Genomic DNA, 14,692 nt, shown 5'->3' with positions numbered 1-14,692 from the left:
GCTGCCAGGCTTTGTCATGCAATGATACCAGATTACTTGCTAGTAGCATGGCGTGGTAAAGTGTACTACCATGGAGGATGGAATAAGGCTGCTCTCCCCAGAAACCTTCTGCAAAGGCTTTTAGAGTACCTCCAGGAGAGCTTCATGGAGATGTCCCTGGAGGATTTCCGCTCCATCCCCAGACACGTTAACAGACTTTTCCAGTAGCTGTACTGGCGACAAATGCATCCCAAGTCCTTAGGGCTACTTAATCATTAAAAAACGCTTGCTTTTATAACCTATATTATATTTTAAAAGGTACACTCACCAGAGGCCCCTTCACTGGCTTCGTTGGGTTGGGAGGGTATTTCAGTCAGGGTAATAAAAAGATCCTGGCTGTCGGGGAGAACGGTGTGCTGTGTGTTCTCCTCAAGCTCGTCGTCCTCCTCCTCCTCCTCATCTTCCCCATCCGCAAAATCCTCAGGCATGGCGGAGAGTATCCCATCATCAGAGTCCACGGACAGGGGTGGGGTAGTGGCGGCGGCCCCCTACTAGAATTGCATGCAGCTCAGCGTAGAAGCGGCATGTCTGGGGCTCTGTCCTGGAGCATCCGTCTGATTCTTTGGTTTTCTGGTACGCTTGTCTGAGCTCCTTAAGTTTCACGTGGCACTGTGTTGCGTCCCTGCTGTAGCCTCTGTCCCTCATGGCCTCGGAGATTTTTTGAAATGTTTTGGCATTTTGTCTTTTGGAATGTAGTTCTGATAGCACGGATTCCTCTCCCCATACAGCGATCAGATCCAGTACCTCCCGTTCGGTCCACGCTGGAGCTCTTTTGCAATTCTGGGACTGCATGGTCACCTCTGCTGATGAGCTCGCCACGCTGGCCAAACAGGAAATGAAATTCAAGCGTTCCCAGTGCTTTTCCTCTGTACCTGGCTAGTGCATCTGAGTTGAAAGTGCTGTCCAGAGCGGTCACAATGGTGCACTGTTGGATAGCTCCCAGAGGCCAATACCTTCGAATTGCGTCCACCCTAACCCTAATTCGAAACGGCGATGTCGATTTCAGCACTAATCCCCTCGTTGGGGAGGAGTACAGAAATCGTTTTTAAGAGCCCTTTATGTCGAAAAAATGGCTTCATTGTGTGGACGGGTGCAGGGTTAATTCGATTTTACACTGCTAAATCCGACAAACTCGTAGCGTAAACCCACCTGTTTAATGAAATCTATTTGTTTTCCTGAAGAGATAAGCATCCGCCTGTGACTCTCCAAACTAGAAAAGAATCAACTAATACCATATAGACACTACAGCAGTACAACTTTATCGCTGTAGACATTTCCTACATCAACGGAAGGGATTTTTCCATCAATGTAATTAAATCCATCTCTTCGAGAAGCAGTAGCTAGCTCGATAGAATTCTTCCATTGATCTAGCCACATCTACACTTGGAGTTAGGTTGACCTAACCAAGACACTCAGGGTGTGAAATTTTTCATACTCCTGAGCAACATAGCTAGGTCAACCTAATTTCTGAGTGTAGACCAGGCCTAAGGAGTTTGGAGGTTTGAAACCAGGCTGGAGCTGCAGTCCTCGTCTATCACAGTGTGGCTAGCCTTAGCCCCATCTATCATTTATCAGCTGAGGCTTGTGATGCTAAGCATTAGGTGATCACTTGAAGATCATCTGGCCCTCTTAAAAGCCAGGAAATAGATCAGCTGAGTAAGAGTAGCAGAGAGTAGGTATGCTCGCACAGGACCCTCCTGATCAGGGGAAAGAACCAGTTAATGTGTGACTCCCAGATAGAAGGCTTATGGAATGTAATCTTGCAGAGCAGAGAGGCAGAAAACCCAGGGTCAGAGGGAACGAACATGATTGAAATGCTGAAGTTGTTAAAAAACAGTTTTAGTCTGAAGAAATGAAATTGAAGTGCCAAAGAAAGGCACTGGAATCCTGTGGCTGGAGAGTATATTTCAGTGCACAGACTGGCAAGATAGGCTGTATGCAGTGCTGAAGTTGCCTTTAATATGATTGCTACACCTGTGTCTCACTCTTAAGACATCAGACGGATCAGTGCATCCCAAGCTGTTGATCAAAGCTGAAGACTTTAGCATCCTAATAAGCAATAGTTCAATACCTGGGGGTAAGAGACTCTGCCAGCCACAGGACTGCAGAGAAGACCTCACATCCCAGGGTTAGGCAGTTTAAGCAATCTAATTAAGAAAACCACAACAGACTCTGAAATGGTGCAACATCATGGAATTCTAGAATTTGTAGATAGAAAAATACTGTTACAAAAACCAGGATTGTAAATAATGATCTGGCTCGCCCAGCATGCAGAGCTGGATAAAAAGACAAGATACAATCCCACCCATTTCACTGCTTTGATCTTAAGTTTTTCCTGAAATCATTGCTATTGAGTAAGGGACTGCATCGCCAATAGGGCACGTCCCTGTGGGTATAGATGGGAAGACGGAATACAAGGCTACCTGTTATCTTTAAGTGTTTTTTTAAAAGCAAGTACGTATACGTTCCATTCCAATGTGAAACAAGATTTACTCCTCACTTCCCCTGAGATGGTCAGCTGGGAAAAAAAATTACACTTCACGTGGAAGACTGATTTTATTTTTAAGAAACACTTGTTACTGAAGTGAGGCTCTGATTAACAGAGAATCCATCAATAGATTTTCTATCTTAAATGCTGTTCTGAAGGTGAATATGGGCCAGTAGTAAGTACTGTGTGGGTAATGGTTTAGCAACAGTAAATTAGAAGTAAATTAGAAATCAATTAGTAATGATTCTGTACTAATTTGTATAAACATAATATTTAAATATACTGTAAATGCTGGAAGGAGAAAATTAGTTAACACATTATTTCTATAATATACCTACACTACTCATCAATATATTACAATATATTCTACAACAGAACCATTCTTTTCGGAATTATAGAACACCCAGGAAGACTCAAAATGTAGAGAAATGTATGAACAATTTAAAATACTGAGCTATTGATCACACTATTTAAAAAAACAAACAAACAGCCATGTCAATCAGCAGTTCAAGGACATCTCCTAGCACATCATCAGCTTGGCCTGTCCCACAGAGCAAGAACACAAGGCGTCATACAGTAGTTAATATGGTCAGCTTTCAGTTTGTAGTCTATGAGAGGTATAGTGCCCAATACAACTCAACTCCCCCTTACTCATGATTAGGCCCAATAAGTAGTGCTGTTAGTGACATTGTGGCTGTGGGGGTGTCACTTATGTATGTAAGGATGCCAATGGGACCACCCTAAGACTGCTCCTGACAGCAAATTTGCCAAATGAGGTGGAAGAACATCTCTTATAAGTCTCCCACATAAGAAGAGTCTTGCCACTCTGTCATGCAATAGAGCCCTGAACCATCTCTCTCGCCAGCAGAAGCACGTTCAATAAAAGATCATACCTCACCTACCTTCTCTCTGGATAAAACATATCATTTAAAGCAATTGGGCAACAGAACTCTCCTTTTTGTTTCAATGTGTCTCCCCAAGAACAAAATGCCTTCCATACCAGTGGTCTTCCCTTGCTGGCATTTTGAGCCTACAAAACACTCGCACTTGTAGAGATCTTTAATAACTGCCTAGGACAGAGTTATCCATGGCTTATGTGAGCTCTCTCTGAGTGCATACAATTAAAGCCACGTTTGCTCACTTCAAACTACTCCCTGCTAATCATCCCCCAAATGGCTTTGGGTAGACACTGGTCTGTAAGAAGGGAATACAGGAACTCTGACTCCATCAGCAACTCTCCTACACAAAACAGAATCTTCACTCAGGGAGGAAAGATTGAGGTTCTCTCAACACAACATCCTTATTTCTTCCATTATTTCTAAAATTTACCCAATTTGACCTGAGAAAAAGGGAGTAGATCTCATTTTTCTGAACTATGACTTTTAACAAATATGCACATATCTGCCAGAGTTTTTTCAATCACAAACTGTATTATTCTATACATCAGCATTCTCCCATTGCAAACTCCACCTTTACACTGATCTGCTCTGACTTGGGATATTATGCCATCACTCTGAAATCCAGGTCGAGGGTCTGTTTGACAGATGGGCTACGTGCAATGACAGTTTGGATAAGATCCTAAGTCCATCTCTTTTCAATGCAATTCTCATGTTAGGAGACTGAAATGAGGGGGGAGAAGAGGTGGTTTATTTGACAAAGAAAATCTCAATTTCCATAAAACTGATAAATTATCTCTGTATTTATTACACACAATGAGACTGTTCTGTATTTTTGCAGAGTCTAAGCTTTTACAAGCATGTTTGCAATCATTTATTCCTCAAGGATGTCTGAAATATCTTCAAATATTCTCCAAGAATTCAGCCAGTTTTATCTGCCACTTGTGGCTATTATCAAAGACTGCTTACAGGAAGAGTATAAAGGGAGGAGAAGACATTTCCTTGTTCTATATCTTGTTAGTTTCTCTCTACACTTTGCACCAGACAGAATGCCACATGCAGAGCCAGAGACACACACAGATGCAACTGGGAGCAATTGTAAGCACTGTGACAAAAGCAACATAATCAGGGTTTGCACAATTTACCAGATGTCAATTAGCCACAGAGGTAGATATGGAAGATGAGAAGGAGTACTTGTGGCACCTTAGAGACTAACCAATTTATTTGAGCATAAGCTTTCCTTTTCTTTTTGCGAATACAGACTAACACGGCTGTTACTCTGAAACCTATGGAAGATGAGAGTGGGGGATTCCAAGCAGCAAGGTCCAGGGATGGTACTGGATGAGAAGCCCAGTCTCCAATTGGTGGGGAGGTTATTAGGATTTTCACAACAATGCTGTCCCTAGATTCTGTCTGGAAGCTCCTATCCTCTCTAGCTGCTAGAAGCCAGCAGTTTTCTGTCACTTTTCCCTGTTCCAGAGGCCTCCTGGCTGCAGTGAAATGGAAGGCTCTTCACTATCCTACCTCTTTTCCAGAATATCCTGGAGGCTGCAACTGTGGAAGTGAAGCAGGGATGGAGAAGGGAAAAGTTCTCCATTACTGTACTCTCCCCTTCCTATGCCTAAGTTTCACTCAGTCTCTCAATTCCAGCACCTGTCAAGCAACAGCAGCTTTAAATCAATATGGCCCTTGAATGTTGATCTGTTCCCCACAGGGTTTCTTAATAGGAATGAGGAAACTGTCTAGACTTGTTAATTTCAGTCTGCTACTATTTGGCAAAGCTATGAGAAACTGCAGAGGCACTAAAGCGGTCTGCAGGCTCATGAAGACCACACTGTACGGGTTTATATAAGGAAGGTCATCTTCACAACCATAATTGCTAGAAACTTTGTTATGCAAAAACTTAATTTCCATATAAAGCAATGATTAAGCCCACACACTTGCACACGAAAAAGCTTCCTATTTGACACTGACAAGTAGGTTTGGTTTCTCCAAACATATGGTTATTAAACCAAGAGTTTGCATTTTTAGTGCTTTAACATCTCTAAAGCACTGACGTAAGCCTTAACATCTTGTAAGGTATGTAAAGTATTATCCCCATTTTGCACACGGAGAAGCCAGGGTACAGACTAGGTAAATGATTTGTTCAAAGCCACACAGCGAGTGGCAGAGCTGGGATTAGAATACAGGAACTCTGGGCTCCCAGCCCCAGTTCACTAGACCATGCTGCTTCTACCCACATTCTGATTTAAAAGGTGCTTTGACGGTCTCTATAATCATCATACAGAAATATGTGGTGATCTAAGGACTATAAAGTGAAGCCAAATATCACTTCCTTTTTACATAACCCTTCAGATTTATGTGAATGATTAAAACTGTTTAGGTCAGGTTAATAAAAACAATTTAAATCCCAGAACAATATTAAAAAAAACAAAAAGCCTTTTAAACTCTTTATACAATGCACATTGTTCCCCTCCCTTTAAAACATCATTCATGGGAGAATAGCACCAAGTGATCTACAAAGGGCTGGTGGTTGTTACAAGGACAATTATCAAGGGGATTTAATGTCCTTTGAAGCCAAGAAAGAGCATCGCCACTTCAAATGTCATAACTTTCCTCTTTATAAGGCTGTCAAAGAACGATTAATCAGGAACACAGGGAAACTGGGGTACATCGGCCAGGAATACATCATTCCCTTGCAAACAGCCAGTTACACCAGCATTGGTTGTGGAGGATAAGGGGCCTCCTGAACTGCAAGTGTGGATCCTGCAATGCAACTGTTGCATGGAAATGAGACTAGGATGGAGAACTTAGAATGGTGGTGTAAAGTCCACACCCCAAGATCAGGCCAGAGACAGGCCCCAAATCCTTGCCTCTCAGGACTGTGAAACCACCTTCTAGTGCTCAATCACCAAGTACGATGGAAAGTTTATAGTTTTATACGCACATTTTTGGTCAAACATTTTGTAGAGTATTGATATAGACAAAATATAAAAGTTTCCACTGTCTCATCCACTCAGGCCAGTGGAGAAAGCAGCAACCAAATAAAAGAACAGATGGCAAACCTGCGTTACATAGCTGCAACTAACAAGTAGATGGGCTACCTTTGCTACCAGAGAAAATGAGAGAATATTTCCTCAAAGTCAGAGTCATGTAAGTCTTTTAGAATTAACCCCATTTAAAACGTTTCATATTCCAGTTACATAAAGCTGCTAAAAATAAAGGTGGAAGAAATAAATAAAGTAAAAGGTATATAGTGTGTTTATTTTAATGGCAGGATGTCATTTATACATGTACTACCAAATCTTGGAAGGATTTTACATGCTATCAACAAAGTCATTAGGACATCACAGATCAATGTTTGTCCGCAAAATTATTTATAGCAATCAGAGATGATTTTTACTTAATAGCCACAAAGTCTATTTAAGTCTATTTACTAGTCTATTTAAGTCTATTTACTAGTCTATTTAAGTCTATTTACTAGCACAGGGACAGTAACTATCATAAAGGAAACCACAACTAATACTCCTCCCTCCTACTCCTTTAAAAAGGCTAGACAGTTGGTTCTTTGGTTTGGCTTATCTAATTTCTACAGCAAATATTGGACTTTGGCACACCTAACGCTGTGGCAAAGCTACAAATATTTGTCTAACTTAATCATTCACACTATATTTAGGGTGTGTGTGTCCGTGTCCCATTCCCCATTTTCCCCGGTAAATAGGACTTCAGCTGCATGTTAAAACATGAGATAAAACCAAGATGGTTATGATGCAAGGGTGTTAGCTGGAAGTACTTGCATGCAGAGAGCAAATCTGAGTAGCTGAACATTTTCAGCCCCCACTACCCCTCCCCACTATACCAGAAAGCTATACCTTAAAAAAAAATTCAAATAAATCATGCAAACTAAAATTAGATTGAGTTATTTTGGAAAACCCCAGCGCAAGCTGCAAACATCTGAAAGACAGAGCCCAATTCTGCAACCCCAGTCACAGAAACAGTCCCATTAAAGTAAATGGACTACTGGCATCAAGATTACTCAAAGTGAGGAAGAGCTGCAGAGGTAGGCCTCTGTGATCCATTCACTGAACAATGTTTTCCACTCAAGCAGTGCTATAATTAAAATAAGAGATCCTGTCTGAAAAAAAGCAGGTTCTGGGGGATGAAGAGAAACATCTACAAGATTTTAACCAGATCATTTTTTTTTAACCAAATCTTCAATAAAAATCCAGAATATTAAGAAAAAAGAAAAAGATATGTCAGCTCCCAAATTCTATCTTATGTGAGAAAAACATTGATCTAAAATTGCTTTTAGATAAGCAATAGATCTAAAAAAAGATTTTCTTCTTGTTGTCCACTGATTTAAATACATTCGCACACAGATCAACCCTAATGAGATTTATGCCCAGAGAAGCGCTCTTTAATTTTAGACGTTGGTCTCATTTTCTCTGAGTAGTGGCCTATTTTGGTTAATGACCGAGTAGACGACAGAATTTTTTCTGCTACAAAGCCCTCTCTTCCTCAGTACAGTAGCACTGTTGTAATCATGAGATTAAGTCTGCTTATTCATGTGTGAAATGGAGACTTGCTCCTCCCCTTATACTGTAGGCTGCCTACAGCAAACTGGGCCTGCATATTCTTCATAATATCGTAATGCCGAACCACAGTAATATTTCTCACTGCCTTTTATTGAGTTTACAAAATATGGTACCATAAATATTTGCATTTAACATAACAAAACCTTACTATCAAAAGCAGAACCTTTGATCTTTGCTTTTAAGGTACATAATCAGTTTCTGCTATGACGCAATATAAAAGTGTGATTCAAATGGCAAATTTATACAAAGTTTCTTTTAAAAAAAAAAAAAGGCAAATTATCAGGAGCCCAATATTCATGGTTCAAACGTAAATTCTTCCTGCAGCCAACCTACATAACAGTATACTCCATTTCTATAACCTAATATCCAAGGATTGAAAAAAGTTTTGCAAGCATCCACTTATCAAGACTCCACACCCCTGTGAGGCAGAAAAGTATTGTGCACAGCTTATTGAAAACTACAACACAATGGATGTGCCTAGATCCTGTGTCGTATTATTTGTAACTAGTTTATTGTACACGCACCTAAAGTACAATATACAGTAGGGTGAAGAGTGAGGTATAAGAACTTATATGGAATAGAAAGTAAAGCTGGGGTGCATTTTAGAAATCCTTAACAAAACAGATTTGATTTGCCCAAGATGTCAGTCTATGGCAGACCTGGAGTAATGCATACTCCCCTCTCCCATTCTTAAGTCTTTGCCAAAAGACCCCACTTCCTCCTGCTCCAGACCTTATTAACAAAACCTTTCACAAGACCATTGACAAGAATCTACAGACGTATCAGAGCAGGTAGACCACTATTCAGTGTCCCTTATTTCCTAGTTTCATGCCCTTTGCAGCACTGATTAAAAGCATTCCATATTTATATAGTGTTGACTCTCTCAGTAAGGATATTATCTTGTATAATAAAACATAATAAAATTAACAGTAATTAGGAACAGTTAGAAGCAGAAAATATTGTCTCAACACAGCTTTGCATACCAGCATAAATACAGCATTCAGGATCATGACTGGTAGTGAAGTCCATAAGGGAACATATCTAAAAATGCTCTCATTCTCATTGCAAAAAACTACCTGGGGCACAGCAAACCTCAGAGCTCATGTCCACTAACTCGGGCTTGCACAACAGGACTAAAAATATAAGTGTAGATGTTCCTGCTCGGGCTCCGAGACCTACCTCCAGAGCTGGGTTTCAGAACTCCAACCCAAGCAAGATCTACACTGCTATTTTCAGCCCCACAGCACAAGCCCGTGTCAGATGACCCAAACTCAGACTCACTGCCCCAGGGTTTTGGTTTGGTTTTTTGCAGTGTAGATGCATACTTCGTCTCAATATTGTAAAACAAAATTTACCCACAGAAAACACACACCTCAGCAATGCCTATCCCGACAAACAATTAAGAACACGGACAAAAGATCAAATCAGATAGGCTGAGTCAAATCCACTGTGCCCAAAATTGTCTTAAGTAGTATCCTAACACATACATGATCATCATATGTGAACAATGAGCAAAAAAGCTTGTTTGTTTACCTTCAGTATGACACCACGTTCTGCATAGTCTGTCTCAATGTTGCCACTCACCAAGGAGGAAACTGAAAAGTCTGTTACAAATATCAGCAAAATCTGCATGCAACATAAAACACAGTGCCACTGAAACCGTCACTGCTGTAGGAGGTGGTGACAAACTAGCCGCAAAGCACTCTGCACAACAGGATGCATGTGTAAGGATGGGAGAGCAGAATTTGCTATGAGTAGCAGGCACATCTATTCTAACAGAAAGTGCAACAGAAATGTATTTGAATATCTGCCCAGAACAAAGGATCTCAGCTTTTCAGATGTCTATACACACACACAGTAATCCATACGGAATACTACTTCAGAAAGAGAAAGGGCTAAGTGAATTTGGTATTTGAGCAATTCCAGAGTGTTTCAAAGTCTGAAGTTTGATCTACCACTAAACCCCTCTCCCTGGGTTAACAGGAATGTGTTATGAAACTACAAATTTCATTAGACTAAAATATTTATGATTCCATCATTGCTTTTATTTTTTTTTTTTTAAGTACTCTAGTTCCTTTATTCTGTAGTTTTCCCTGGCAGAAAATACTACTATGAAGTATTGTGTCCCCACTTTTCTGTATTTATTTTACCAAATAGTGCAGCATTTTGCCAGGAAGTTGGCTGAACAGTTTATTTCACCCTGAAAAACTACACAAGGAACCACAAAAGAGGCCTTAATCAATCACTGCCATTTCTCTAAAATTTTCCAACCACTGCAGCTCCACTGGTGACACCAACAGGGGAGTGCTTGTGTAAACAGAGGGCTCATTTGGTATAAACCTGCTCTGAATGAAGTTAGGCAATCCAGAGCTTGAAGTGCAGGAAGATGGTTGGAGCCGTTTTCACTAGCAATTCCACCACTGCAACAAGTGGAGTGAGAAATAGTGGGAAATTTTTGGAAAAAAATCCTAACACAGACACCCCCCTACGTACTTTATCAAGAGCACATTAAATGGCTAAATGAGCTTGTGCTTTTTACCTGTTTCTATGTTAAGCATGAACACCAGTGTGCTGGACTTCTCTATGGCAAGGGTAGTCAATAGTGGGCCAAATCCAGACCATCAGATGCTTTTGAACGGACCAGGAAACCTTTTTGGTTATCATTATTATTGTTATTGCAGTGTGAAAAATGTTTCTCTGGAGTCTGGACCTTCGCTATACTTTGACCAAGAAATATAGACCTTGACAAAAAATAATTGACTACCCCTACTCTATGGCATGCAACATAATTTCTCACCCAGCGGTTCTCCAGAATGCATTTCCCAACTTTGCATCTCAGTCACTTGTCTGGCAGCTGCTAGACAATTCGCATAATATAGGTGTGAAATTTCTAGGACAAGGAGGAAAAAAACAGCTTTGTGCAGAAACACCACTGGCAACACTTTTACCAGAAGCAGTTTAAGTCGCTGGTTAGGACTTAAGAGATGATATACCTCTGAAAATATAGTCATTCAATAAAACACATTCAAGGCCATGTCTACATTACCAGTGGTGGTTCATGCAAGTTACGTTGGCGTACGGCTCCCAAAGTCTGTGTATCATTTGGGCACATACACGCATGGATCCTTGCACTGGTGCTGCATGTACTCACCAGCAGCGTTTGAGAGCATGTAAAGTGCGGCACACCATAGGTATCACAGAATCACAGAATATCAGGGTTGGAAGGGACCTCAGGAGGTCATCTAGTCCAACCCCCTGAAAGGTATCCCAGTGTGCCGCACGCCACCATCTAATGCAGTGCCTTTTGGGAAACACTTGCAATGCATTGTGGGATAGAAATGACTGATCCAGGGATCTCTGGGAGCTAAGAGTCAAATTCCCAGCATGCAATTTCTCCATCCCATAATGTCATCCATATCCCATAATTTTGTGCCTTTTTTAAAAAAATCCCACAAACCCACGTGGCAATTTTGAGTCTATCTCTGACAGAAGCATAGAGTCCACAGAGCTCTGCATTATTCTCATAAATATTACAAACATAGGATGCATGATTCTCCTGTATTCGCAGACCCGCAGGAAATACTGTAACAACGGGGGACATGGTTATTTCTTCAAGGACAGTTTGCTGAGGAACATCAAAATAATTCAAGACTGTTGGCGACATTCATGGAACAGCTACAGATGCGTCAAGCACCACTTCTGGGCTCAAGGAACAGCCGTTGACCGGTAGGACCACATGGTGATGCAGGTCTGGGACAACGAGCAGTGCATGCAGATCTTTTGGATGGCCACATTCCTAGATGTATGTGCCAAGCTCACCCCAGCTCTCCGGCATAGGGACACCAGTATGAGAGTTGTTTTGACTGTGGAGAAGCAAGTGGCGATCACACACTGGAAATCTGCAATGCTATATTGCTACTGGTAAGCAGGAAACCACTTTGGAGTTGGAAAATCCACACTGGCAGCCATTGTCATGACAGCATTAGGGCCATTAATCTTGTGCTACACAGGACTGTGAGCCTTGGCAATGTTCAGGAAATAATGGATGGATCTGCAGCAAAAGGATTCCCAAACTGCAGTGAGGCAACAGACAACATGCATATAGAATCACAGTAATATAGGGCTGGAAGAGATCTTGAGATGTCATTAAGTCCCTACACGGTAGCCGGACCAATTAAACCTAGACCATCCCTGACAGGTGTTTGTCTAAACTGTTTTTAAAAACTTTCAATGATGGGAACCCTGCAACCTCCCTTGGAAGCCTATTTCAGGTTTAACTACCTCTGGAACATTCTTCCTAATATCTAATCTAAATCTCCCTTGCTGCAGATTAAACCCATTACTTCTTGACATGCCTTCTGTGGACATGAACAATTGACCAGTGTTCTCTTTGTAACAGACCTTAACATATTTGAAGACTTATCAGCTCCCCACTCAGTCTTCCTTTCTCAAGACTTCAGTCAATATGTGATCCACTATAACCCCCCGATCCTTTTCAGGAGCAACTACCACCTAGCCAATTATTCTCCATTTTGTAGTTATACAGTTGATTTTTCCTTCCTAAGTGAAGTACTTTGCACTTGTCTTTATTCAACTTCATACTGATTTCAGATCAACTGTCCAATTTATCAAGGTCATTTTGGCACAAGTGCACCTTGTCACACAGAGTACATCGACAAAAAAGGCTACTTTCCTATGGTTATGCAAGCACTGGTGGATTACCAGGGACACTTCACCAACATCAATGTGGGCTGGTCAGGGAACATCCACGAGTCTCACATCTTTAAGAACGCGGGACTGTTCAGGAAGCTGCAAACAGGGACATTCTTCCCCGATGAGCGGATGACCACTAACAATATTGAAACACCAGTACTGACTCTCTAGGACCCAGCCTATTCTCTGCTCCACTGGCTCACGAAGCCGTACATCGGCCACCTCAGAAGCAAAAAGGAGGGATTCAACTACCAGCTCAGCAGGTACAAAATGACTGTTGAATGTGCTTTTGATATACTGAAGAACACTGGTGCTGTTTACTTACTAGATTGGATCTCAGTGAAAAAAATATCCTAAGGGTTATAACCATGTTGTGTCCTGCATATCATCTGTGAGGCAAGGGGGGAAAAGCGGACGCTAGGGTGGAAGCAGAGCAGCTGTCTGCTGAGTTTGACCAGCCAGACCCAAGGGCTATTACAAGAGCCCTGCATGGAGCTATGCGGTTGAGAGAGGCATCAGAAGAGCACTTTAATTGTCAGCCACAGTCATGTTCTGTGCTGGAGCCTTCTCTGGGCCTGGAGCTTTGAGTGATGTTAAGAACTTTGTAGTGTCCGCTGTACATTTATAAATGTGAATCTTTTCCTTCTGAAGTTATGAATTATGTGGTGCTTGGATTACATTTAAAAGTACTGTTTGCTTTGACTCCCACTATGTATTCTGCAATATTTGCTGTGAACTAATAAAGATAATTTGATTTTCCAAAAATAGAACTTTATTGAGCAGGAAAAAGTAACATGCGAAGAACCACAGGCAATGTTACACACATTTTTAATATAACAGGGGAAAACTTAAAGGAAGTAAACCATTTATGTCCATTTGAGTAAATAAATGTCATCTGTTGTGGCTATACATACACTGACCTGTGAGAACCATGGTTGGTGTATGTGAAGCTGTGGTCTTCCTTGCTGCCCCTCTTCCCCAAGTGATAGGGGTAATGATATGCCCCAGGATGCCACGTGGTATGTTGGGGGTGCAGGGAGTGGTAACCATGAATTCTCCAAGTACTAGAAAAGGTGGTGAGTGCAAGAATTCTGTATATGTAGGTCAGTCAGGCTCTGCAGCCTTTAGGTTCATCCTGGTACATTTCACACTCCTTGTCTTACTGGGATTCCGGGGACCTTTTTCCTGTCCTCTGTCTTTCTCCACACTGTTGGCCATATTGGCCCTCCAAGCCCTTTGTTCAAGATCCAATGCAGCACTGTCTTGCAGGATCTCACAGATTGTGTCCTCACTCATCCTCTTTTTTCTCCTCCTCAGCAGAGTCTGGCATGCTGCGAGCGTGGAGGGGGCACCCCTCTCGGCTGGGGCACCAGAAGCTGCTGATAAAAACAGACAGATAGATGTACCATTAGATTTACAGTCACAACAGAAAGGAAAAAAGTTTCAAAAATTCCCTCCCCTTATTCCAGTCAATACTTTTTAAAAGAAATGCTTATATACACATTGCCTTTGGAGCACTTCAGCACAACATCGCTCTCCAGCCCCAGCCATGGTAAGTATGAGCTGCCGGGAGGAGGCGGGGAAATGGAAGCTGTTGCATGAAGCTATAAAATTTCTCTCCGCATGTCATGGGTAGGGACGTCAGGTAATGGCACTGAACACTGGCACTGTTTTCCATAGGCAGAGGTGATTTTAGCGGATATCTCACTCCTGAGGGTCACAAAGGCACAGACAACACAACTGCTATGGGCACACCGAGGCTGCCTGGCCCCAGAGGCCACGAGCCTATCTACTGCAGTAGTGCTAGCCCAACTCTTCGCAGAATGGAACGGGAAAACCTCCTGCCATGGGGGGAAAAAAATCAGGCTGTCCTCCCTAGAAACCTTTGAGAAAGGACTGCAAAGCATTGCGAGTACAATGTCACTGAGACCTCTCAGGAGGGTGCAAGGGAAATCCCAATG

At 41.8% G+C, this 14,692-nt stretch overlaps 1 protein-coding gene across 5 annotated transcripts in view; it reads right to left on the bottom strand.

Moving 5' to 3' along the window:
* The window catches only part of RERE (arginine-glutamic acid dipeptide repeats), a 406,322-nt gene that overhangs the window by 296,949 nt on the left and 94,681 nt on the right, over nucleotides 1-14,692 (bottom strand). The window contains exon 1 of one of the 5 annotated variants that reach the window (XM_077837605.1): nucleotides 9,552-9,619. The exons of the other annotated variants lie outside the window; for them this stretch is intronic. The gene's annotated coding sequence lies outside the window, so the exon portion shown is untranslated. Of the gene's footprint in view, nucleotides 1-9,551; nucleotides 9,620-14,692 lie in introns of those variants that run through there. 5 annotated transcript variants of the gene reach the window in all.

This window comes from Eretmochelys imbricata, chromosome 18 (genome assembly GCF_965152235.1).
Source record: "Eretmochelys imbricata isolate rEreImb1 chromosome 18, rEreImb1.hap1, whole genome shotgun sequence".
Taxonomy (NCBI): Eukaryota; Metazoa; Chordata; order Testudines; family Cheloniidae; genus Eretmochelys; species Eretmochelys imbricata.
This window is presented reverse-complemented; position numbering and strand designations above follow the sequence as displayed.